Source organism: Cetorhinus maximus, chromosome 10, assembly GCF_964194155.1.
Source record: "Cetorhinus maximus chromosome 10, sCetMax3.hap1.1, whole genome shotgun sequence".
Lineage (NCBI taxonomy): Eukaryota > Metazoa > Chordata > Chondrichthyes > Lamniformes > Cetorhinidae > Cetorhinus > Cetorhinus maximus.
In genome coordinates, this window is record NC_135888.1 from 46,519,857 (window position 1) to 46,546,688 (window position 26,832).

Below are 26,832 nucleotides of genomic sequence, written 5' to 3' on the forward strand. Positions count from 1 at the left end.
TAACCTCTTTAGATGTAATACTAATAAACAAGTGTTAAGCAGATACTAGAGTATGATTACAGTCTGTCTGGTAATTAAATACCATGCCTGGAGTCCACAGATAAAAAGGGTCATCTCAGGACACTAATATCTCCTTTTGTGGCTCACCCTCATATTTTGTTTGATAATACTTCTTCTGTGAAGCATTTTCGGATGATTCTCTATTCTAACGGCGCTTTATAAATGCAAGTTGCTGTTGTTTCAATCACTTGAAACAGATGAAATGGTCATTATCCATTACTCTTGGCTGATTGCTGCCCTCACCAATTTAACAATGGGGACTGCACTTTGAAAAACAGATTCACTTACCGTCTGGCACTTCAGGATACTCCATGGACAATAAAGATCTTTCCCTCTTTAACCTTCTCCTGTTTGTTGGAGCGGGAGTGGCACTGGGCGATTCAGTCTTGCAGGGAGCCAGCACATACATGATGGGCCGAAAGGCCTCCTTCTGTGCTGTGACCATTCCTATGATTTTTTTTCATACAGCAGTGACACTCTCAATGTGGAAAGACAAGGGAAACTGGGATTATCCTACTTAGCACAAAGATGCTCAGGTAAGATTTAATACAGATTAAATGAGAAAAGATACAGTGGATATCGAGAACATAGGAATATAGGGAATAGAAACAGAACATTCAGCCCCTCAAATCTGTTCCACCAATGAATTAGATTCTGGCTGATCTTTACCCCAATAATCAATCTTGGTTCCATAACTCTTAATGGCTTTTACTTAATAAAAATCCATCAATCCCATTTTTGAAATTTTCAAACAACTTTTTGGGGAAGAGAGTTCCAGATTTGTTCTGTTCTGTTCTGTTGAAGGGTCATGAGGACTCGAAACGTCAACTGTGCTCTTCTCCGCCGATGCTGCCAGACCTGCTGAGTTTTTCCAGGTATTTCTGTTTCTGTTTTTGTTTTGGATTTCCAGCATCCGCAGTTTTTTGTTTTTATCCAGATTTCTACTTCCTTTGTGTGAAGAAGTGCTTCCTGTCATCACCCCCGAACAGCCTAGCTCTAATTTGAAGGTTCTGCGCCCTTGTTCTGGGCTACACCCATGACCCAAGCTTAGGAAATTGTTTATGTACCTTATCAATCCCTTTTATCATCTTAAACACCTCAACTGGATAACCCAGTTTTGAATCTTCAATGTAGCTGCAGGCTCTGGCCATTGGATGGGGCTGTGGAGCAGCCTCTCAGCCACAATTCAACCGTAGGTTTGATTCTCATTTCGGCCCTGCCAGTGAGTCGGTTTGGGAAGCAGCTTTCAAACTTCCTGTTTAAATTTTATACTGCTTCAGATGTAAACGATTAGACAGTTTGCATTTGCCGACTCTGTTATTTCCCCATTAAGAGTTGCATTTCTGTGGCACACACTGGTTCACATGCGGCCAGTGAAGTGCTTCTGAAATGTCATCACTCTTGTGACGTAGGAAATACAGCAGCTAATTCCTGCACAGGAAGATCCCACGATCAGCAACGAGACAATGAACAGATAATTTGTTTTAAGTGGTGTTTGTTGGGGAATAAATATTGGTCAGGACACCAGGCGAAGTCCCCTGCTCTGTCCCAAAATAGTGCCACAGAGCCTGAAAGGACCTCAGCTGAACATGTCATGGGAAAGACAACACTCCCGACAGTACAACACTCCCTCTTCTTCCCTCAGGATCGGGGATGACTTGCTTCCTCTCTGGTTTGATGGGTCTGAGATGGTTGATAAGTCCAATGTGTGATCTGCTGACTCTGCCACATGCGAGGCAGGTGATGCTTGAAGGGTGGGGTAGATGGGTTATTTGGAGCACTCAGTACTGCCCCGGAGTGTCAGCAATATGTTCAAGTTACTGACTTGAACCCACAGCCTTCTGATTAAGAGACAGGGGGTTGATCCATTGAGGCACAACTGCAAGCAACTTTTAAATATTTCCCTCCAACATATATGTATGTGTTGCGTGCGCGTGACAGGCCAGTGCTTATGGTGTTGAGGCAGTTACCCAGTCATAGTGCATGCAAATATTTTTTCTATCTTTTCATGGCTTCTGAGTGTTGCTGACAAGGACAGCATTTATTGCCCATCCCTAATTGCCCTTGAGAAGGTGGTGGTGAGCTGCCTTCTTGAACCACTGTAGTCCATGTGGTGTAGGTACACCCACAGTGCTGTTTGGAAGGGAGTTCCAGGATGTTGACCCAGCGACAGTGAAGGAACAGCGATATATTTCCAAGTCAGGATGGTGAGTGGCTTGGAGGGGAGCTGCCAGGTGGTGGTGTTCCCATGTGTCTGCTGCCCTTGTCCTTTTAGGTGGCAGCGGTTGAGGGTTTGGAAGGTGCTGTTGAAGAAGTCTTGATGAGTTCTGCAATGCACCTTGTAGATGGTACACACTGCTGCCACTGCGCATCAGAGATGGGGGGAGTGAATCTTTAAGGGAGTGGGTGGGATGCAAACAAGTGGGCTGCTTTGTCCTGGATGATGTCAAACTTCTTGAGTGTTGTTGGAGCTGCACTCATCCGGGTGAGAGGGGAGTATCCCATCACACTCTTGACCTGTGCCTTGCAGATGGTGGACAGGCTTCGAGGAGTCAGGAGTCAGCAGAATTCCCTGCCTCTGACCTGCTTTTGTAGCCACAGTATTAAAACAGCTGGTCCAGTTCAGTTCCTTACGATGGTAAGCCTTGAAATTGAACTCAATACTTTGTGAGCTGGATTCAGCCAAAAAATAAACTATTAAAGCAGCCGAATTGTTATAAAATGCAACTGGTTCAATCTGGACATTCAGGGAGTGGCAGCTACTGTTCTGTGTTGGTCTGGACCTGCCTATCTGTGACCCAGTCCCACACTGCCTCACAGAATATGAATGCCCTTGGCATAACCATGGATGGGCAAGGGCAAACATTTAACATATGTAAATGCTTCAAAAAAGAGGCTGTGAAGTGGTTGAACTGGAACACATCAGATGTGGAACGATTCTAATTCTATCTGTTTTGATTGTGCAATGTTCTGTAATCGTGGCCTCATTGATGATATCCTGCGGCCGCTCTTAATTTGAGAGTTATGAGAGTTAACAGGTTGTATTTTATGGCCTTTTGTCGCTATGTTTGAAAGTGGGGACAGGTGGGCTTGTAAAATAAAATGTGTGGCCTTCCCAATGCCTTCCCACTCATCCCTGAACTGTCTCCCACGTTACAGTGGACAGGAAAGGCATCAGGCAACCCACCCACCCTTGGCCCTATTGAGGCTCTTAAAGGCCCAGTTACTGTGCACTGTTTTATGTGGAGGCTGCGGGCATGGCTGAGACATTCAATGAATACTTTGCATCTGCCTTTACCCAGGAAGAAGATACTGCCCAAGTCATGGTGAAAGAGGAGGTGGTTCAGACATTTGAAGGGTTTAAAATTGATAAGGAGGAGGTGTTTGGTAGGGCCTTTGTACTTAAAGTTGACAAGGGACCAGGAATGGATGACATGCATTCAAGCTACTGAGGGTAGTGAGAGTAGAAATTCCGCAGGGCATTGGCCATAATTTTTCAGCCTTCCTTAGACTCAGGGGTGGTGCCAGTCTCTCTAATTCTCTCTTTGCTTCTCTTGTTGGGTTTTTTCACTTCCTCTCTGAACCATCTATGTTGAGCCTGGTTCTCTGTTGTATTATTCACCTGATCTTCTGCTTCATCTTAATCTCTATCTCTTTTGTCATCTTGGAAGCTCTGGATTTATTTGCCCTACCTTTCTCTTTCCTGGGAATATACCTTGACTGTGCCCAATCTCTCTTTTAAAGGCTGCCCATTGATCAGCCAATCTTTGATTCCAGTTTATCTGGGCCAGATCTGTCCTTACCCCATTGGTTTTGGCTTTACTCCAGTTAATTATCCTTACTCTGGGCTGTTTCTTGTCCTTTTCCATAGTCATCTTGAGCCTTATGATACAATGATCACTGTCCCCTAAACGTTCTCCTACTGATACTTGACCTACTTGGCCCGCCTCATTCCCTAGTACCAGGTCTAGCAGTGTCTCCTTTCTCATTGGGCTGGAAACATATTGCTGTAGAAAATTTCCAGGGTGGTACCAGAGGACTAAAGAATTTCAACTGTACATCCTTGTTCAAAGCAGCGTGTATATATAAGCCCAGTAACTACAGGCCAGTCAATTTCACCTCAGTGGTGGGGAAGCTTCTAGGAACAATAATTCAAGACAAAATTAATAGACACTTGGGCAAATGTGGCTGAAACAAGGAAAGGCAGCATGGATTTGTTAAGGGCAAATTGCATTTAACTAACTTGCTGGAGTTTTTGATGAGGTAACAGAGAGGGTTGATGAGGGCAACACTGTTGATGTGGTGTACATGGACTTCCAAAATGTATTTGATGAAATTCTGCACCACAGGTTTGTGAGCGAAGTTATAATTCACAGAATAAAGGGACAGGGGCAGCATGAAATTGGTTGAGTGACTGGAAACAGAGAATAGCAGTTAATGGTCACTTTCTGGACCATAGGAGATATGTAGTAGGGTTCCCCAGGGGTCAGCATTGGGACCCCTGTTCTTCCTGATGTACATTAATGACCTAGACCTTGCTGTACAGGAAGCAATTTCAAAGTTTGTGGATGATGCAAAACTTGAAAGTGCTGTAAACTGTGAGGAGAATAGTATAGAACTTCAAAAGGACGTAGACAGTTTGGTGGAATGGGATGACAAGTGCCAGATGAAATTTAATGCAGTGAAGTGTGAAGTGATTCATTTTGGTAGGAAGGACAGGGAGAGGGGATATAAGATAAAGGGTACAATTCTAAAGGGGGTGCAGGAGCGGAGGGACCTGGGTGTATATTTGCATGAATCATTGAAGACTGCAAAACAGGCTGAGACAGTGGTAAATAAAGCATACAGTATCCTGGGCTTTATCAATAGAGGAATAGAGTGTAAAAGCAAGGAATTTATGTTAAACCTGTTTCAACCTTAACTGTTGTGTTACGCCCAGTTCTAGGCACCAACATTTAGGAAGGATGTGAAGGCATTAGAAAGAGAGGGTGCAGAAAAGATTCACGAGAATGGTTCCAGGGATAAGGAACTTCAATCGATAGGTTGGAGAAGTTGGGACTGATTTCCTTGGAGAAGAGAAGGTTGAGAGGAGATTTGATAAAGGTGTTCAAAATCATGAGGGGTCTGAACAGAGTAGATAGGGAGAAACTGTTCCCATTGATGGAAGGATTGAGAACCAGAGGGCACAGATTTAAGGTGATTAGCAAATGAAGCAATGGTGACATTTAAAAAAATTCTTTCATGGGACATGGGCGTCACTGGCTAGGACAGCATTTATTGCCCGTCCCTAATTGCCCTTGAGAAGGTGGTGGTGAGCTGCCTTCTTGAAATGCTCCCACAGTGCTGTTAGGGAGAGAGTTCCAGGATTTTGACCCAGCGACAGTAAAGGAATGGCGATGTAGTTCCAAGACAGGATGGTGAGTGGTTTGGAGGGGAACTGCCAGGTAGTGGTGTTCCCATCTATCTGCTGCCCTTGAGCTTCTAGATGGTAGAGTTCACGGGTTTGGAAGGTGCTGTCGAAGGAGCCTTGCTGAGTTGCTGCAGTGCATCTTGTAGATGGTATACACTGCTGCTACTGTGCATCAGTGGTGGAAGGAGTGAATATTTTAGGTGGTGCATGTGGTGCCAATCAAGCGGGCTGCTTTGCCCTGGATGGTGTTGAGCTTCTTGAGCGTTGTTGGAGCTGCACTCATCCAGGCAAGTGGAAAGTATTCCATCACACTCCTGACTTGTGCATTGCAGATGGTGGACAGGGTTTAGGGAGTCAGAAGTTGAGTTACTCGCCCCATGAATCAAAGCCTATTTCTTCCACACCAACCTTTGAGCATTCAACTCCCTGATCTTATTTACCCTGTGCCAATGTGCTCATGGCTCAGTTAGTAATCCAGAGATTATTACCTTTATGGTTCTGCTTTTTAATTTAACACCTTGTTGCTCATACTGTCCCATTTTATTAGCCATACTTCCTAAGCCCTTTTTGTATACATGAAGAGTTATTAGGTCAGGTGACCAAAATCAGGGACAATGCGATTGGTTTTAAAGAGCGTCTTAAAGGAGGAGAGACAGGAAGAGAGGTTTAGGGAGAGAATTCTAGAGCTAAGGGACTTAGCGGGTGAAGGCATGGCCGTCAGTGGTGGGGCGATTAAAATCGGGGAGCATAGATATCTCTTGGAGGGTTGTGGGGCTGGAGGTGATTACAGAGATAAGGAGGCATGGGGCCATGGAGACATTTGAAAGCAAGGATAAGAATTTTAAAATTGAGGCATTACAGAGCCAGTTTAGGTCAGGGAGCACAGGGATGGGTGAATAGGACTCCTGCAAGTTAGGAAATGGGCAGCACAGTTTTGTATAATCTCAAGTTAATGGCAGGTGGAATGTGGGAGACTAGCCAGTAGTGCATTGGAATGGGAAAAAAACCATAAGACCATAAGACATAGGAGCAGAAGTAGGCCATTTGGCCCATTGAGTCTGTTCCGCCATTCAATGAGATCATGGCTGATATGATAATCCTCAACTCCACTTTCCTGCCTTTTTCCCATAACCCTTTATTCCCTTACTGATTAAAAATCTGTCTATCTCAGCCTTGAATATACTTAATGACCCAGTCTCTACAGCCCTCTGTGGTAAAGAATTCCATAGATTGACTACCCTCTGAGAGAAGAAATTCCTCCTCATCTCTGTTTTAAATGGGCACCTCCTTACTCTGAGATTGTACCTTCTGGTCCTAGACTCTCCCACAAGGGGAAACAACCTCTCAGCATCTACCCTGTCGAGCCCCCTAAGAATCTTATATGTTTCAATAAGGTTGCCTCTCATTCTTCTAAACTCCAATGAGTACAGGCCCAACCTACTCAACCTCTCCTCATAAGAAAATCCCTCCATACCCAGGATCAACCTAATGAATCTTCTCTGGACTGCTTCCAATGCCAGTATATCTTTCCTTAGATAAGGGGACCAAAACTGTTTACAGTGTTCTAGGTGTGGTCTAACTAGTGCCTTGAATAGTTTTAGCAAGACTTGCCTATTTTTGTACTCTATTCCTTTGAAATAAAGGCCAACATTCCATTTGCCTTCCCTATTACCTGTTGAACTTGTATGTTAGCTTTTTGGGATTCATGCACAAGAACTCCCAAATCCCTCTGTGCTGCAGCCTTCTGCAGTCTTTCCCCATTTAAATAATATGCAGCTCCTCTATTCTTCCTGCCAAAGTGCATAACCTCACATTTTCCCACATTATATTCCATCTGCCAAGATTTTTCCCACTCACTTAACCTGTCTATGTCTCTCTGTAGACTCCTTGTATCATTCTCACCATTTGCCTTCCCACCGATTTTTGTATCATCCGCAAACTTGGCGATAGTACATTTACTTCCCTCATCTAAGTCATTAATATATGTTGTAAATAATTGTGGCCCCAGCACTGATCCCTGTGGCAGTCCACTAGTTACAGGTTGCCATCCTGAAAATGCCCCCCTTATCCCAGCTCTCTGTCTTCTATTAGTTAGCCAACCCTCTATCCATGCCGATATACTAACCCCAACACGATGGGCTCTTATCTTATTAAGTAGCCTTACATGTGGTACCTTATTGAACGCCTTTTGGAAATCCAAATATATTACATCTACTCATTCCCCTTTATCTATCCTGCTAGTTAATTCAGAGGTAACAAAGGCATGGCTGAGGGTTTCAGCAGCAGATGAGCTGAGGTAGGGGTGGAATTGGGTAATGTTGCAAAGGTGAAAACAGTTGTCTTCATGATGATGTGGAGAGGTGGTTTATTTCAAAGGAATATATGACACCAAGATTGCTTCAGCCTTCAGCCTCAGGCTGTTTTCAGGGAGAGGGTGGGATCAGTGAAGAGGAAATGGAGTTTGTGGCAGGGTCTGAAGGCAAAGACTCCTCAAAATTTAGTTAGAGCAGTTTTCTGCTCATCCAGCACTTGATGTCAGACAAGTTGCGTGATAATTTAGAGATAGTGGAGGAGTTGGTGTTGAGGTAGAGCTGGTGGTACATGTAGAAACTGCCATATGTTTTTGGATGATGTTGCCGAAGAGTTTATTGTAGATGAGAAACAGAAGGGGCCAAGGATAGATCCTTGGGGAACACAAAAAGTAATGGTCTGGGATTAGGAAGAGAAGCTATTGCTAGTGATTCTCTGGCTACGATTAGATAGATAAGAATAAACCAGGTGACAGCAGTCCCATCCGGCTGGATGACAGTGGAGAGTGGACAGTTGGAGCAGGAAGGTGCAGTCAATCCTGTCAAACAGATCAAGAAGGGTGAGGAGGGAAGATTTACCTTTGTCACAGTCACGTAGGATGTCATTTGTGACTTTGTTAATAGCCATTTCCGTGCTGTGGCAGGGGTGCAAACATGATCAGAGGGATTCAAACATTGAATTCTGGGAAAGATGAGAATGGGTTTTGGGGCGGGGGGAGACAACACATTCAAGGACTTTGGAGAGGAAAGGGAGATTGGAGATGGGGCAATAGTTTGCAAGGATGGTAGGGTCAAGGGTTGGATTATTGAGGAGGGGGTGATGATGGCAGATTTGAAGGAGAGGGACAGTACCTTAAGGGAAAGAACCATTAACAATATTAACTAATATGGGGATCAAGAGGGAAGTTGGGTGGTCAGCAGTTTAGTGGGAATAGGATTGAGGGAGAAGGAGGAGGGTATAAGATATAAGCAGGGGTAGATAAAAGTGGAAATGGAAGTAATGGGCTTGTTCTAGAGGAGCAGTCGAAACGTACACATGAGTAAACACAGGGAAACCTCAAGTTACTTAGGTTACGAGGCAATTATTAGGATATATTCTGGTAGTTAACAGGGAATAGAGAGGAGACAATGGAAGGGAGTCCAGAGTTAAAAACATTGGCCCTTTGATGGGATGAATTTGATGTAGGTTGGATGGAATCAGCATGGAGCAACAACAAACTGTGTCCAAGTTCAGATACAGATGTGACAGGTGGTGAAGTCCAGAGGTTGTTTGAATGGTGGCATATTGGAATGCACTAATGGAGGCACTACTGTGGGAATGAAGATACAATAAGTGTGCAGAATCAGTCACAGACAACAGTGCCCAGAGGCTGTGCCACTCCTATGGCCAAGTGTTGGTCTTATGACATGTTAAAACACGTTAAGGGAAGATGCTGCATTGTGGTAATGTCACTGGACGAGTAATCCAGAGACCCAGCCTAATGACATGGCGACATGGGTTCAAATCCCACCACGGCACCTGGTGGAATTTCAATTCCATTAACAAAAATCTAGAATTATAAAGCTAGTCACAGTAACCATAAAACTATCATTGATTGTCATAAAAACCCATCTGATTCACTAATGTCCTTCAGGGAAAGAAATCTGCTGGCCTACATGTGACTCCAGACTCACAGCAATGTTGTTGACTCTTAACTGCCCTCTATTCAAGGGCAGTTAGGGGAGGGCAATAAATGCTTGCTTTGCTGGCAGCACCCAGTGGTGGTGTAGTGGTACAGTGGCCTAGTGATCCAGAGGCCCAGGGATCCCGGTTCAAATCCATGGAACCGTAGAAAAGTTACAGCACAGAAGGAGGCCATTCAGCCCATTTTGTCAGCCCGAGGACACCCAGGTGCCCTTTCTAATCCTACCTTCCTGCACCCGGCCCATAACCCTGCAGTTTACAGCACTTTAGGTGCAGATCCAGGTACTTCTTAATCCTGCCATGGCAGATGGTGGAACTTGAATTCAATAAAAATATGGAATTCAAAGTCTAATGATGACCATAAAACCATTGTTGACTGTTGTAAAAATCCATCTGGTTCACTAATGTCCTTTAGAGAAATAAACCTGCTGTCCTTACCCTGGTCTAGCTTACATGTGACTCCAGATTCAAAGTAATGTGGTTGACTCTTAAATGCCCTTTGAACAAGGGCAATTAGGGATGGGCAATACATACTGGCCAACCAGCAGTGCCCACACCCTGTGAAAGACTAATAAATAAAAATTGGAGCAGAAATAGGTCACACCTTTTTAAGATTGTGGCTGACTTTTCACATTAATTCCACTTGCCCAGTCTATCCTTCAATTCCCTTAGAGTCCAGAAACTTGTCTATCTCAGCTTGAATATACTCAGCAGCTGAGCATCCACAGCTCTCTGGGCGAGAGAATTCCAAAGATTCACAATCCTGCAAGTGAAGCAATTGCTTCTCATCTCAACAGATGAGCTAAGCTCTTTGTATACAAACAGGTGTGTAGTGATTCAGAGCAAGTTACCATGAATGATTGAGAAAAGAGAGAGTATGACCATCTGGGAGTGAAGGGAGGGGCTGTGCCTGTGTAGAGGTCAGATGATGATACCTGGCTTTATGTAATGCACAATCACAGCACAAGGATCCCCCCCTGGACATATTCTGCTGACACACCTATGAAATAAGATAAACACACAAACCTCTGGCAATTCACAAAGGATCAAAGCTGGGCTAATGTTTCACTGGACAAGGGGTCTCTTAGTCACAACATGGCATATCAGAACATCATTTACTATCAGCCTGGGGGACGATGATTGACTAAACATTCAGGAGGATGTGTGGCATGGGAATATAAAAACAGGAGGAGGCCATTCAGCCCCTCGAGCCTGCTCCCCCATTCAATGAGGTCATGGCTGATCTGTGAGCTATCTCCATGTACCGTTTTTGCCTCCTAAATCTTCATACCTTTGGATAACAAAAAACAATCAACCTCAGATTTAAAATTTACACTGATCTGGCATCAATTGTCCTTTGCAGAAGAGAGTTCCAAACTTCTATGGCCCTCTGTGTGGAGAAGTGTTTCCAAACTTCACTCCTGAAAGGTGTGGCTCTCATTTTTAAACAATGCCCACGAGTTCTGGACTCCCCAACTAGAAGAAATAGTTTCTCTCTATCTACCCTGTCTGTTCCCTTTAATATGATGAAAGCTTTGATCAAGTTGGCCCTTAACCTTCTCAATTCCAGGGAATTTAATTCTAGTTTGTTTAATCTGTTCTCATAATTGAAAATTTGAAGTCCAGCTATCATTCTGGTAAATCTATGTTGCACTCCCTCCAAGGACAATATATCCTTCCTAAGATGTGCCGTCTAGAATTCCTTATTGTCCTCTACTTTCAGGTGGTAGTGTGAGTGGCTCCCACACATGAGGCTCTATAGCCAATCAAATACTACTGAAGTGTAGTCGCTGTTTTAATGTAGGAAGTGACAAGAAACTGAACTGGACTAGCCATACAAACACTGTGGCTACAACAGCAAGTCAGAGGCTAGGAATACTGCAGCAAGTAACTCATCTCCTGACTCCCCAAAGCCTGTCCATCATCTACAATGCACAGGTCAGGAGTCTGATGGAATACACTCCACTTGCCTGGACAAATGCAGCTCCAACAATACTCAAGAAGCTCGACACCATCCAGGACAAAGCAGCCCGCTTGATTGGCACCCCATCCACAAATATTCACTCCCTCCATCACCGATGCACAGTAGCAGCAGTGTATACCATCTACAAGATGCACTGCAGGAACTCGCCAGGGCTCCTTAGACAGGAACCTTCCAAACCCATGACCACTACTATCTCGAAGGACATGGTCAGCAGACAGATGGGAACACCATTGCCTGGAAGTTCCCCTCCAAGCCACTCGCCATCCTGACTTGGAAACATATCGCTGTTCCTTCACAGTCGCTGGGTCAAAATCCTGGAACTCCCTCCCTACACCACATGGACTGCAGTAGTTCAAGAGACAGCTCGCCACCACCTTCTCAAGGGCAATTAGGGATGGGCAATAAATGCTGGCCTAGCCAGCGATGCCCACATCCCATGAATGAATTTTAAAAAGCCAATTTGTGCACAGCAAGATCCCACAAATAGCAATACAATAATGATCAGAGCATCTATTTCCGTGATATTGGTTGAGGGATAGATATTGCCCATGACATTGGGGGGAGCCTTCTTGCTTTTAGTCACTTGTTAGTACAGAGCTTGAGTATTTCTGGAAGAAGAGACAAGCTGTCAAAGCTTTTGAGAAAAGCTGATTAGTTGATACGTCAGCTCTGATTGGTCGAGATGCTGCGGGAGCTATTGTCCCCCATCCTTTTTCAAAAAAGGTGCAATACCTGGACATGTCTGCCTGCAGAATACAGGTCCCTGCGTATGCATATTTGTAGCTTCGAGCAAGTGTATGTGAGCCACATTGTGAGCCTGACTGATAACCTTAAATTGGTTGTTAGTGTAATTCTTAGCACACTCGGGATTGCTCAGGAAGTGCTGCCCAATTGTGGAATCACTTCTAATATTAGCTGGTTGTCCCGTTTGAAATTTGGCATTTTTGCATCTGTGCTGAGGAGTGCAAGACAAAAAGCTTCGGCAGCCTGTCTCCTTTTCAGCAATCCCTCTGCTTCACTTGGAAATGGCACCACACGATTGTTTCCGTTAACTGAGAGGGTAGAGAGGGCCTTGATTCAATGCCTCCTCTGAAAGATGGCACCTCTGACAGTGCAGCACTCCCTTAGTACTACATACCCAGTGGCACCCAGTCAATAATGATATTGAACAGCCAGTGGGTATCCCCACACCCATTGAGCCCATTCATCTATCAGGCCATAAACACAGCTATGCTCAGTAGTTTCGCTCCAGTTTCTTCAAAAAAATGAGCTGTTTCCTGAAGTACAGCATCCATTAAGCTCTTGGTGACTTCTTTCTCTCCAGCTCCTGATTATTCAAAACGATGTGTGACCTGATTTAAGTTTTGATAATATGTAGCAATTTGTGCGGTCAGCAGTCTGGTGGTTTCCAGTTTTTACCTCAGCTTCCTGACTAAGCTTTTTAAATGAATAAATTGTACTTGTATGAGCTGATATATAGCATCCTGTGTGACGTCCACACCAATAATTCAGAGAATTGCTGTGTACACATCCTCCGACATTGCCTGCTCTGGTTGTAGATCTTGGTCAGAAGTGTGCTGTCATTCTAACCCTTGTTTTCAAGTCCACCCGCGGTCTCGTTCGTCCCCGATCTCCGTAACTTCCTCCAACCCAATCCAATTCTGGACTCTGTACATCCCCAATTTTCATCACTCCACAATTGCCCTCAGCTGCCAAGGCCCTAAGCTTTGGAATTTCCTCTCCAAACCTTGCCCCCTTGCTATCTCCCGTTTCTCCTTTATAAAGCTCCTTAAAGCCTACCTTTTTGACCAAGGTTTTGATCACCTGTTCTAATACCTCCTCATGTGGCTTGGTCTGGTTTGGTGAAATTCCTGTGAAGTGCGTTGGGGCATTTTACTTTGTTCAGGCTGCAGTGTAAACACAAATTAGTAAATTATAAAATGCAAATTATTGTTGTCTGATCTTGTTTGATCTCAGTGGGTCTCAGACATGGTTTTGTTTTTTGGGTGACTGGGTGATGAGACAGGATGGGTGTGCTGTAGAACGACACCTCGTGAGGTCACTGCTTCACACACTCGTGCAGGAAATGCGCTTGTGGGCGGGGAATATTTTAGCTCGGGGAAAATCCAATTCTTGTTCAGCTCCCCACCCCTACAGACATGTCTTACTAGAAAAGTTTCCAACGTCAGGCACTGAATTGTTTTCTGGGCGGCCAACCCCTTGGGAGCCGCGGAGTTAAGATGCTTCAGTCGACACTTGGCAGCCATTTTGTTGAGCACAAATTCAACAACACCAGTTAAGAAATGGGATGAAGATCCACCATCATTTACGTGGCCAGTTTATCTGTCAGTTAAGGTAACTACTGAGGGAACTGATAAGGCAGGAGACCGCTGGAGACTCAGAGAACGAGAACACGATCAATAAAATTGGAAATGTGGCAGAAATTGGACTAGAAATAAATAGTGAAGGAACATACTCAGGCAAGGCAAAGGAATAAGCTGCAGCGAAGCGAGAATTCCGAGGATAAATATGGATTGCTCCATAATCAATGGGGATTCTGATGGTGTCATGCTGTAACCCAGGCTGGAGACAAGGCAACCCCTACTCAATAAGGGCAAGGATCCTGTTAGATTGGTCCAGCCATGGAGGGTGCATCTCACAGCAGTCTCAGCCATCCCAGGCTGCCTCACACATTGCAGCAAGCTTACACAACTCCTATAGTTTGACACCCCTGATTGGTATCTTGGATAAATCAGATACAAAAATATTGATTTTTGAATCAGGCATTTTAACCATAACAGGGAATAACCTGGAAATAATAAACTAGTGTAAATGGAGGGTGGATCATTTGCCTTGCTAAGTAAGGACAATGAGTAACCATCGGAACTGGTACTGATTTTGACCTTGCACTGGGTATTTTCAGGCTCAGTGTCACTGGTTGCTGCTGTGAGTGGACCCCATGTTCTCTATAATCAGAGGTGCATCTCCGCTGCCCATTAAATTGTTAACATTAAGACAGACAGGCCCCTTGTGTGTACTGGATTCTGTAATCTCACACACAGCTCATATACATTTCTTCGATCTCCCCAAGGGCAGACTGACCACGTCCCCAGTGCTACAAAGTCAATTGGAAACCAACAGTTATCCCCATCCCATCAAAGTGTGTGGACGTGACAATTATATTGCCAGTGTAGCTAGACCCCTGTTCTCATCAAACTTGTTGATTGTCCATGAACTACAGCACTGAATAGAATACAGTACTATATTCACAGTGTGTTAATGCCAAAAATAATACACAAATCTCTGTCCTGGATATGGGCCTACTTGACTTTATAAGTCATATCCCTGACTGGAGCTAAACAATTCTATAACAGGATGCATGTGTTAATGCCTCATCATAGAGCCTATTGCAGCTATACTCTGAGTGGCGATGAGGTAAGCAGCCCCCATCTCTATTGGACTGTTGCAGAACGCACCTCCTGCCAAATACGTTTCATCTGTGCCTTTCCCCCAGGTCTCTGCATTGACGTTTGGAAGTGCCAATGAAAATTATCACCTGGAATGAGAAACCTCCATCTCTCTTTCACTTTGTAATCATAACAAATGTATTAGCAGTTTACTCCACCCCACTGTTCTCAATGAAGGGAATTCATTCTAACATCATTGGTTTGATTATTTCATGGAGATACAGGATGGTCCCCATTATCTTAAAAACTAATCTCGTGCATGTGATGACTAGTATTGCAGACAATGTTCTCTGAGCAACAGAAACAGCAGAGTAATGGTAATGTCACTGCACTAGTAACCCAGAGGCACAGATTCTTGCTTTGGACTCAGCAGCTGATAGAATTTAAATTCAATTAATTATTAAGTCTGGAATAAAAAGCTGTCTCATTAATGATGACCACAAATCAACTCGATTGCTGTAAAAAACCCATCTGGTTCGCTAATGTCCTTTGGGGAAGGAAATCTGCTGTCCTTACCTGGCCTGGCCTACATGTGACTTCACACCACAGCAATGTGGCTGATTCTTAATTGACCTCTGAAATGGCCTAGCAAGCCACTCAGTTGTATCAAACTGCTATGGAGCAGTAAAAACAAGAATAAAACGGAACAGACCACCTGGCATTAATCTAGGCATCGGATACGACAATGGTACATCCTGCTTGGTCCATTGTGCAAAATCCTTCTTACTAATATCCAGGGACTTGTGCCAAAATTGGGAGAGCTGTCTTACAGATGAATCACACAAAAGCCTGACATAGTCATTCTCATGGAATCATACCTTATAGACAATATCCCAGACACCACCATAGCCACCCTGGGAATGTCCTGTCCAACCGACAAGACAGACCCAGCAGAGGTGGTGGCACAGTGGTATACAGTCAGGAGGGAGTTGCCCTGGGAGTCCTCTACATCGACTCTGGTCCCCGTGAAGTCTCATGGCATCAGCTTAAACACGGGCAATGAAACCTCCTGCTGATTTCCGTGTGCCGCCCTCCCTCAGCTGATGAATCAGTGCTCCTCCACATTGAACACAACTGAAGGAAGCACTGAGGGTGGTAAGGGTGCAGAGTGTACTCTGGGTGGGGGGACTTCAATGTCCAACACCAAGAGAGGCTTCATAGCACCACTACTGACCGAATTGGCCGACTCATAAAAGGGCATAACTGCTACACTGGGTCTGCGGCAGCTGGCGAGGGAACCAACAAGAGGGAAACATACTTGATCTCATCCTCACCAACCTGCCTGCCGCAGATGCATCTGTCCATGATGGTATCGGTGGAAATGACCACTGCACAGTCATTGTGGAGAGGCAGTAGATCTGCATTCAACCGCAGCCTGTAACCTCATGACCTGGCATATCCCTCACTCCACTGTTACCTTCAAACTAAAGAGGGTTGCCACTAGCACACAGCCCTGCTTAACTCCATTAGTGATTGGGAATGGGTCAGATGGTTCACCATCCAAGATGAGTGCGAGCATGCTGTTATGGGATTGTCCAAATCATTGTGATGAATTTCTCAGGGCAGCCAAATTTTTCCATTACCTTCCAAAGGCCCTCACAGCTGACTGTGTCGAAGGCTTTGGTCAGGTCAACAAACATGGCGTCGAGGTCCATGATCTGTTCTTGGGCACTTCTCTTGCAGCTGCCTAACTGTGAACACCAGTGCGAATATCAATGGTTCCTTGCCTTTTTCTGAAACCTTACTGACATTCTGGCATTAAATCCTGGCTGAGATGTTGCACTAAGCGACCAAGCTGGCATGCCAAGCATCCACACCATGTCGAGACAGTCACAACTGAGTTGGGCTGTTCACGTAGCCAGAATGCCTGACACTCGCTTACCAAAGCAAATCTTCTATGGGGACCTTGTGTCAGGAGTGCACTCGCATGGCAATCAAAGGAAGGGCTACGGCGACATCTGAAGGCTTTGCTTAAGAGTTTTGATATCGATCCCGAGTCCTGGGAGAAGCTCACCCAAGGTCGTTGTGCCTTTCGCAACCAGATAAAAAAAGACGCGACCTCCTTCGAAAGCAAGATCAAGAGACCGAGGCAGAGAGGAAACACAAGGAGAGCAAACCCCGAGCTAGCAGCTTGTCCGAACTCAATCATCTGCAATATCCTGCCCTATATGCAGTAGAACACCCCAGTGCAGATGGTCCTTAGCAGTCACCCACATACCCCAGGAACGTTACCGAACACCCCAAATGATGAATATGGTCAACTTCTCCACGGAGGATGAGCAAAGACAATGCGAGAGGGCAGCCATGCTTCAATGAGGAATGTAGGAGGATATGCCAGCAGTAGCACCAGGCATATCCAAAATTGAGATGTCAGCCTGGTGAAGCTCCAACTCAGGACTACTTGCATGCCAGACAGTGGGGGCAGCATGCAATAGAAAAAGCGAAACAATCCCGCAGCCGAATGGTCAGATCAGAAATCAGCAGTCCAGAGTGCAACTGTGAATGGTGATGGATAATTAATCAACTAACCAGAGGAAGCTGTGTAAAAAAACCCATTCTCAATGATAGGGGAGCCTAACACATCAGTGAGAAAAATAAGGATGAAGTACTTGAAGCCACCTTCAGCCAGAAATGCCCAGTGGATGATTCATCTCAGCCTCTTCCTAATTCCCAGAACCATGGATGTCCAAAGCCAATTCGATTCACTCTATATGATATCAAGAAATAACTGAAGGCACTGGACAGTGCAAAGGCAGTCAGCTCTGACAACATCTTGGCAATAATACTGAATACTTGTGCTCCAGGACTTGCCACACCCCTAGCCAAGCTGTTCCGGTACAGCTACAACACTGGCCGCAATGTGGAAAATTTCCCAGGTGTGTCCTGTACACAAAAAGCAGGACAAATCCAAACCGGCCAATTACCGCCCCATCAGTCTACTCTCGATCATCAGTAAAGTAATGGAGGGGGTCATCAACAGTGCTATCAAGTGGCACTTACTCAACAATAACCTGCTCACTGATGATCAGTTTGTGTTCTGCTAGGGCCACTCAGCTCCTGATCTCATTACAGCCTTGGTTCAAACATGAACAAAACAGCTGAACTCCCGAGGTGAGGTGAGAGTGACTGCCCTTGACATCAAGGCAGCATGTAACCGAGCGTAGCATCAAGGAGCCCTAGCAAAACTGGAGTCAATGGGGATCAGGGGGATAAATCTCCATCGGTTGGAGTCATACCTAGCACAAAGGAGAATGATTTTGGTTATCGGAAGTCAGTCATTTCAGCCCCTGGACATTGCTGCAGAAGCTCCTCAGGGTAGTGTCCTCGGCCCAACCACCTTCAGCTGCTTCATCAATGACCTTCCTTCCATCATAAGGTCAGAAGTGAGGATGTTTGCTGATGATTGTACAATGTTCAGCACCATTCGCGACTCCTCAGATAATGAAGCAATAGTGACCACATGCAGCAAAACCTGGACAACATTCAGGCTTGGGCTGATAAGTGGCATTTGGGCTGCACAAGTGCCAGGTCATTGCCATCTCCAACAAGAGAGAATCTAACCATCTTCCCTTGACATTCAATGGCATTACCATCACTGAATCCCCTACTATCAACATGCTTGGGTTATCATTGACCAGAAACTGAACTGGATTAGCCATATAAATACCGTGGCTACAAAAGTAGGTCAGAGGCTGGAAATTCTGAGGTGAGTAACTCATCTCCTGACTCCCCCAAGCCTGTCCACCATCTACAAGGCACAAGTCAGGAGTGTGATGGAATACTCCCCACTTGCCTGGATGAGTGCAGCTCCAACAACACTCAAGAAGCTCGACACCATCCAGGACAAAGCAGTCCATTTGACTGGCACCCCCTTCACTCAACATTCACACCCTCCACCACCAACGCACAGTAGCAGCAGTGTGCACCATCTACCAGATGCACTGCAGCAACTCACAAAGACTCCTTTGACTGCACCTCCCAAACCCACGACCATGACCTTGAAGGACAAGGGCAGCAGACACAAGGGAACACCACCGCCTGGAAGTTCCCCTCCAAGCCACTCACCATCCCGACTTGAGACTATATTGCCATTGCTTCACTGTCACTAGGTCAAAATCCTGGTAACCCCTCCTTATCAGCACTGGTACCACCTACATCACATGGACTGCAATGGTTCATATAAGCGCTCAGCACCACCTTCTTAGGGGCAATTTGGGATGGGCAATAAATGCTGGCGTAGCCAGCGACACCCACATCCTGTGAACAAGTGAAAAAACAATCCCTGATCATTTTTGCATTTCTGGGATTTAGCCGTCTGTAAAACAGTAGCTACCTTCACCCCAGCATCATAATGAAAAATTGGCCAAAATAAGGATTTCAGGTTAGAGATTGCAAAGCATTGTGAAAGCTGTTCTTACAGTGCACAAGATTTCAATTGTCCTAGAGAGACTAGACAGGTCACTGTTCACTGATGGGGCTTATTGAGTGAGCACTAGGGAAGTGCACTAATCACATGACAATTACACCAGACCCGAGCAGTGCCTTGATTTTACCTGCCCGTCAGGTGGGCTTACTCAGAATTCAAGTTGATTGGGACTTGGGTGGGCTGTAGGAGGTTGGACCTTTTTTTTAAGTGTAAAGGGAATGTTAGGCAAACTAATACCACCCCCATTCAGAATGACATAAAAAAGGCAATCAATAAAATGGCTAATGGAGGACATGAAATCTCAAGGGGGCTGAATCCAAAGTATTGGGAGTTATGCTCCTGGTGTGTAAAGATGTATGAAGCTCCAGGTCAGCTCTCCTAAAGATTTGTTAAAGATCCTAGCAAATAGATTGGAAGCCAAAGCAAGCCATACATCGACTGTGATCAATTCAGCTTTAGGAAGGGTTGTGGAACTGGCTATAGCAGTGACCAGTGTATTAAGTGAAAGGAGCACAGATTAGCAGCAAGAAGGCACGTCTGCTTTGTTGATTATGGCTGGGTGAACTGGCAAGAATTTTAAAAAGTGCTGGAGGTAGTCAGAGTTGATTGGAGAGATAAAAGAATGATTGTAGCTCTGTGCGTGGAACTGACTGCTACACTCAGAACAGTATTTGGTGAAGCTGAACCCGGTGTAATCGGGTGGGAGATGAAACAAGGCTGCCTAATATCACCATTGCTCTTTAACATCAATGTGGAAAACATGATAAATGAAGCATTAGATGAAATACAGAAAGGTGTCACAGTAGGGGATCAATTGGTGAAGATAGTGAGATTTGCAGATGACCAGGCCCGAGTTGCTAGCACAGCAGAAGACCTACAGATATTAATGGATAGAATGAATGATATGATGAAAGCATCCAGAGTGAAAATTAACGTAAAAAAGGATGAAAGTTATGAAGGTTGGAAGAAATAAAGGTGCGAAAACAGAGGTCTAGATAAACGGTCACCAGCTGGAGCAGCTTTCACAATTTAAATACCTGTGAAGGATCTTGCAAAAAGATGGTTACTGCCAGAAAGAGATCCGAGTTAGAACTGCAATGGTAAAGAATGCATTCTCCAAATGTAAAGAATTGCTCAGTAAAGGAATGGGTAGAGATTTTAAGAAAGATCAAGACTGTGATTTGGAGAGTCTTGTACGGAACTGAAAGGTGGACCTTGAGAAAAGCGGACATCCAAAGACTAGAAAGTTATGAAATGTCGGACCGAAGACAATGAAGGAGTTCTCAGGATGATGGGGAGGAAAGGGCATTAGTAGCAAGAAAAGGCAACAAGATTAGCTCAGCCCATATTCTAAGACACGAGAACTTGCTGAAAGAGGCGATTGAAGGAAGATTAGAGGGATGTAAAAACAGAAAATGCTGGAAAAACTCAGCAGGTCTGACAGCATCTGTGGAGAGAGAAACAGAATTAACATTTCAAATCCGTATGACTCTTCTTCAGAGCTTAGAATTATGATGTCAGACAACTTGAAATTGAAAACGGGAGACTCCTGCGAGCAACGGAAGAGGAAAGTGCAAAACCATCAGGTGTGGAGAAATGAACTGAGGAGCTGCCCTTTGGCAGATCACTTTATATAGTCTGCATCTGGAGCACTGGGCACCGCGTGTCAGGAAGTGTATATTGGCTTTGGACAGTGAGCAGCACAGATTCACTAGAATGATACCTGGGCTAAAGGGGTTGAATTATGAGGGCAGGTTACATAGATTCAGCTTGTCTTCCCTTGAATAGAGAAAAATAAGAGGTAACCCAATTTAGGTGTTGAAGATGATAAAACAGTTTGATAGGGTAGAGAGAAATTACTCCCTCTGAGTGGGTGAGTTCTGAACAAGGGGCCAAATCTTTAGAAGTAGAATTCAGGGGTGATGGCAGAAAGTACAAAGAGGAACTCTCTACCTCAAAAGCTGCTGAGGCTGGGGGTCAACTGAAAATTTCAAAATGAAGGTTGATAGATTTTTATTAGGTAAGGGTAGTATGGGCAATAGAACCAAGGCAGGTAGTTGAAATTAAGATCAGCTTTGATTTATTTGAATGATGGAACGGGTTCAAGGAACCAAACTACTCACTTTTTTTTCTTCTGTTCTTAGTTAACACAAGTCATTAGCATTGCATTGACTCAGTCATCACTTCACACTAGGACAGGCATTGTGATTTCTGAATTCTTTAGCTGCATTTACGCAGTGCTATTCACCATTGCTGTGAAAAATACTTCTGTTTCTCAAATCGCAGGTTTCTTCTTGCCTAAATGTCACATCTGGAAAATGGAACCTTTTTAAAGATACTATATTAATATAAATCCTGCTTTACTAGTCTAACAGCATGCTTTAGGAGAGTCTGAATTGACCAATAATAAACTTATTTCTTTCAAATACCATGAAACAATGAGACGTGTAAGAGCGGCATACCAACATTATGTCCCACGTATGACATTTTCATTGACGTATTCATCCTGGCTCATTTGCTTCCAGCTGGGTGGAAATTACCAAACACAGTTTTCTGGAGCTTATGGGCTAACAAAGAAAGAAAGGCTTACATTTGTAACACACCTTTCACAACCTCAGGATGCCTAAAGCACCTTACAGCTGATGAAGTCCTTCTGAAGTGTAGACACCATTCTTAATGCAGGAAATGTGTTTCAGTGCATTGAGCAAACTGGCACAAAGAGCGATGAAATAATGACCTGATCATTTGTTTTTAGTGATATTGGTTGAGGGATAAATATTGGCCGGGACACTGGGGAGAACTCCCATGTTCTCCTTCTAAATAGTACCATGGAATCTTTTACATCCACTTGAGAGGGCAGGCAGGGCCATGGTTTAGTTTAGCATCTCATCTGAATGACAGCACCTTAGACAGTGCAGCAATCCCTCAGTACTGCACTGGAATGTTAGCATAGATCTCAAGTCTTGGAGTGGAGTTTGAATCCACAACCTCTGACTCAGAGCTGAGAGTGCTACCAATTGAGCCTCAGCTAACAGGGCAGATAGTACACTTGTATTTCACCAACGTCATTGAAGGTATTTTTTTTGCTCGTTCACAGGATGTGGGCTTTGTTGGCTTGGCCAGCATTTATTGCCCATCCCTAGTTGCCCTTGAGAAGGTGGTGGTGAGCTGCCTTCTTGAACCGCTGCAGTCCCTGTGATGTAGGTACACCCACAGTGCTGTTAGGAAGGGAGTTCCAGGATTTTGACCCAGCGACAGTGAAGGAAAGGTGATATATTTCCAAGTCAGGATGGTGAGTGGCTTGGAGTGGAACTTCCAGCTAGCGGTTTTCCTATCTTTCTGCTGCCCTAGACCTTCTAGATGGTGGTGGTCGTGGGTTTGGAAGGTGCTGTCTAAGGAGCCTTGGTGAATTCTTGCAGTGCATCTTGTAGATGGTACACACTACTGCTACTGTGCATTGGTGGTGGAGGGAGTGAACGTTTGTGGGTGGGGTGCCAATCAAGTGGGCTGTTTTGTCCTGGATAGTATCAAGCTTCTTGAGTGTTGTGGGAGCTGCACCCATCCAGGCAAGTGTGGAGCATTCCATCACACTCCTGACTTGTGTCTTGTAGATGGTGGACAGGATTTTGGGAGTCAGGAATTGAGTTACTCATCACACGATTCCTAGCCTCTGACCTGCTCTTGTAGCCACAGTATTTATATGGCTAGTTCAGTTCAGTTTCTGGTCAATGGTAACCCCCAGGATGTTGATAGTGGGGGATTCAGTGATGGTAATGCCATTGAACATCAAAGGGTGATGTTGGAGATGGTCATTGCCTGGCATTGTGTGGCGTGAATGTTACTTGCCTCTTGTTAGCCCAAGCCTGGATATTGTCCAGTTCTTGCTGCATTTGCACCTGGGCTGTTTCAGTATCTGAGGAGTTGCACATGGTGCTGAACATTGTGCAATCACCAGCGAACACCTCACTTCTGACCTTATGATGGAAGGAAGGTCACTGATGAATCAGCTGAAGATGGTTGGGCCGAGAACACTACCCTGAGGAACTCCTGCAGTGATGTCCTGGGGCTGAGATGACTGACCTCCAACAGCCACAACCATCTTTCTTTGTGCTAGGCATGACTCTCAACCAGCGGAGAATTTTCCCCCTGATTTCCATTGGCTTTAGTTATGCTAGGGCTCCTTGATGCCACACTCAGTCAAATGCGGCCTTGATGTCAAAGGGCAGTCATTCTCACCTCTCCTCAGGAGTTCAGCTCTTCTGTCCATGTTTGAACCAAGGCTGTAATGAGATCAGGAGCTGAGTGGACCTGGCGGAACCCAAACTGGGAGTCAGTGGGCAGGTTATTGCTAAGCCAGTGCCGCTTGAAAGCACTGTTGATTACCTCTACCATCACTTTACTGATGATCGAGAGTAGACTGATGGGGTGGTAATTGGCTAGGTTGGATTTGTCCTGCTTTTTGTGTACAGGGGTGCGGCAAGGTAGGAGCACAAGTCTTCAGTAATACTGCCGGAATATTGTCAGGGCCCATAGCCTTTGCAGTATCCAGTGCCTTCAGCCATTTCTTGATATCGCATTGAGTGAATTGAATTGGCTGAAGGCTGGCATCTGTGATGCTGGGGACCTCCAGAGGAGGCCGAGATGGATCATCCACTCGGCACTTCTGGCTGAAGATTGTAGCAAATGTTTCAGCCTTATCTTTTGAACTGATGTGCTGGGTTCCTCCATCATTGAGGCTGGGGATATTTGTGGAGCCTCCTCCTCCAGTGAGTTGTTTAATTGTTCACTACCATTCACGGCTGGATGTGGCGGGACTTCAGAGCTTAGATCTGACCCGTTGGTTGTGGGATCGCTTAGCTTTGTCTATCACTTGCTGCTTATGCTGTTTGGCACACAAGTAATCCTGTGTTTTGGCTTCACCAGGTTGACACCTGATTTTTAGGTATGTCTGTTGCTGCTCCTGTCATGCCCTCCTGCACCCTTCATTGAACCAGTGTCGATCCCCAGGCTTGATCGTAATGGTAGAGTGGGGGATATGCTGGGCCATGAGCTTACAGATTGTATTCGAGTACAATTCTGCTGCTGCTGATGGCCCACAACACCTCATGGATGCCCAGTCTTGAGTTGTTGGATCTGTTCAAAATCTATCCCATTTAGCACAGTGTTAGTGCCACACAACACGAAGGAAGATATCCTCAATGTGAAGGTGGAACTTTGTCTCCACAATGACTGTGCAGTGGTCACTCCTACTGATACTGTCATGGACAGATGCATCTGCAGCAGGCAGGTTGGTGAGGATGAGGTCAAGTATGTTTTTCCCTCTTGTTGGTTCCCTCACCACCTGCTGCAGACCCAGTCTAGCAGCTATGCCCTTTAGGACTTGGCCAACTCGGTCAGTAGTGGTGCTATTGAGCCACTCTTCGTGATGGACATTGAAGTGCCCCACCCAGAGTACAGTGCTTACTCCAGCTGAGGGAGGGCAGTATGTGGTAATCAGCAGGAGGTTTCCTTGCCCATGTTTGACCTAATGCCACATGGGGTCCAGAGTCAATGCTGAGGACTCCCAGGGCAACTCCTTCCTGACTGTATACCACTGAGCCACCACCTCTGCCGATTGTGATGTGGCGTCTGGGACATTATTTGTAAGATATGCTTCTGTGAAGATGACTATTGCTTGTTGCTTAGCTAGTCTGTGAGACAGCTCTCCCAATTTTGGCACTAGCCCCCAGATGTTGGTAAGGAGTACTTTACAGGGTCGCTGTCGTTTCCGGTGCCTAGGTCAATGCTGGGTGGCCCATCCGGTTTCATTCCTTTTTTGTGACTTTGTAGCAGTTTGATACAGCTAAGTGGCTTGCTAGGGCATTTAAAAGTCAATCACATTGCTGTAGGTCTGGAATCACATGTAGGCCAGAGCAGGTGGGATTTCCTTCCATTAGTAAACCAGATGGGTTTTTACAACAATTGGCCAATCATCATTAGACTGTTAATTTCAGATTTTTATTGAATTTAAATTCCACCATCTGCCATGGCAGTATTTGAACCTGGGTCCCCAAAGCATTACCCTGGTCCCCCGATTACTAATCCAGCGACAATACCACTCCGCCACTGCCTCCTCCCCAAGATTCCAAGCAGAAATGAACAATAAGAGAACATTCCAAAGGGAAAGTAGCTTTAAGGCTGCCCCACAAATTTGGAAGCTAGCAAAATTTACCCTTAAGGGTCAATCTGGCCATATTTGTTTTTGCTAAAATAATGAGAGTTTCAGTGTACTGATGTCACTGAAGTAAACAAACCAGAAACAGTTGGCGGGGAATAAGTGACCATGTTTTCATCTGTTGAAGCAAAGCTTCTTCTGAGATGGGATTGTACTGAACTGGCAACAAAAGGGTGAACAATTTTAAACTAACTTGTCAGTTTGGTGATTGACAAGATTCAATGGAATGTATGCAGCCCAATTTTCTACCCCATTGAAGTCAATGGATTGTTGACAGCCCATGGAGGAGTCAATTAAGAGTGTGGAATTTCAAAGTCCATCACTAACAGTGGTCAGTGGCAACACCACTGAGTGAGCTGGTCAAGTCCTGAAAGACATAGCTGCCAGGCTGGGCCAGGTGGTGAGTGAACCAACATGAGCGAGTAAACTACTTGAGTTTGCTCTCATGAATATCTATATTTGCCCAGAAGATCAGTGGTGAGAGTTACACTCAAACAATTCATGAACCGCTAACCACTATTTAACCCAATTGTCCAACACATCCATCACTTTTAGATGGCCATCGAGCAAGGAAACTAACCCTGGTTCAACAGTGGGTGTAGAACAGTGTGCAAGAAGCTGCGCCACATACCTTAGAATGAGGTACTGACCGAGTGAAGCGAGATACCAAATAAACCAACCTATAGTAGCTGAGTAAACCCTTAAGCAATGGATCCAAACCAAGTTCTGTGGCTTCACCACAATCAGTTGAGAATGGTAACTGACAATGAGGCAACAAGAAGGAGCAAGTGGCTACAGGAACATCCCAACTTTAACCGTAGTGGGGCCCACTACATGAACTGCAGTCCTTTCCAAATGTGTTTGGACAGTAATGGTGAATGGGCAATACTACTTGTGATCAAAGGAATATTGAAAGAGGGTTTAGCCATTTAACCCCTCAAGACTGTTCCACCATTCAATGAGATCATGGCTGATCTGTAACCTACCCCCAATAACATGCCTTTGCCCTGTATCCCTTAATATTTTTACTACCAAGCTATTCTAGAGTGCAGTTATGGTCTTCATCCACAAGAAAGTGGATCCTTGCTAGCATGAGAATTACAACAATAACAACTTGAATTTATATAGCGCCTTTAATAATCACAGGAGTGATTATTACGCAAAATTTGAGGCCAAGCCACATAAAGGGATATTAAGACCAGTTGTCAAAAGCTTGGTCAAAGAGGAAAGTCTTAAGGAGCATCCTAAAGGAGCAAAGAGCAATAGAGTTGTGGAGAG

At 45.0% G+C, this 26,832-nt stretch overlaps 1 long non-coding RNA gene across 1 annotated transcript in view; it reads right to left on the minus strand.

The window, feature by feature from the left end:
- Positions 1–914: 914 nt before the first annotated feature.
- LOC144685662 (uncharacterized) overlaps positions 915–26,832 on the minus strand; it is a 666,871-nt gene continuing 640,953 nt past the window's right edge. The window contains exon 3 of the long non-coding RNA XR_013577755.1: positions 915–1,004. This is a non-coding gene — a long non-coding RNA (uncharacterized LOC144685662). The remainder of the gene's footprint in view (positions 1,005–26,832) is intronic.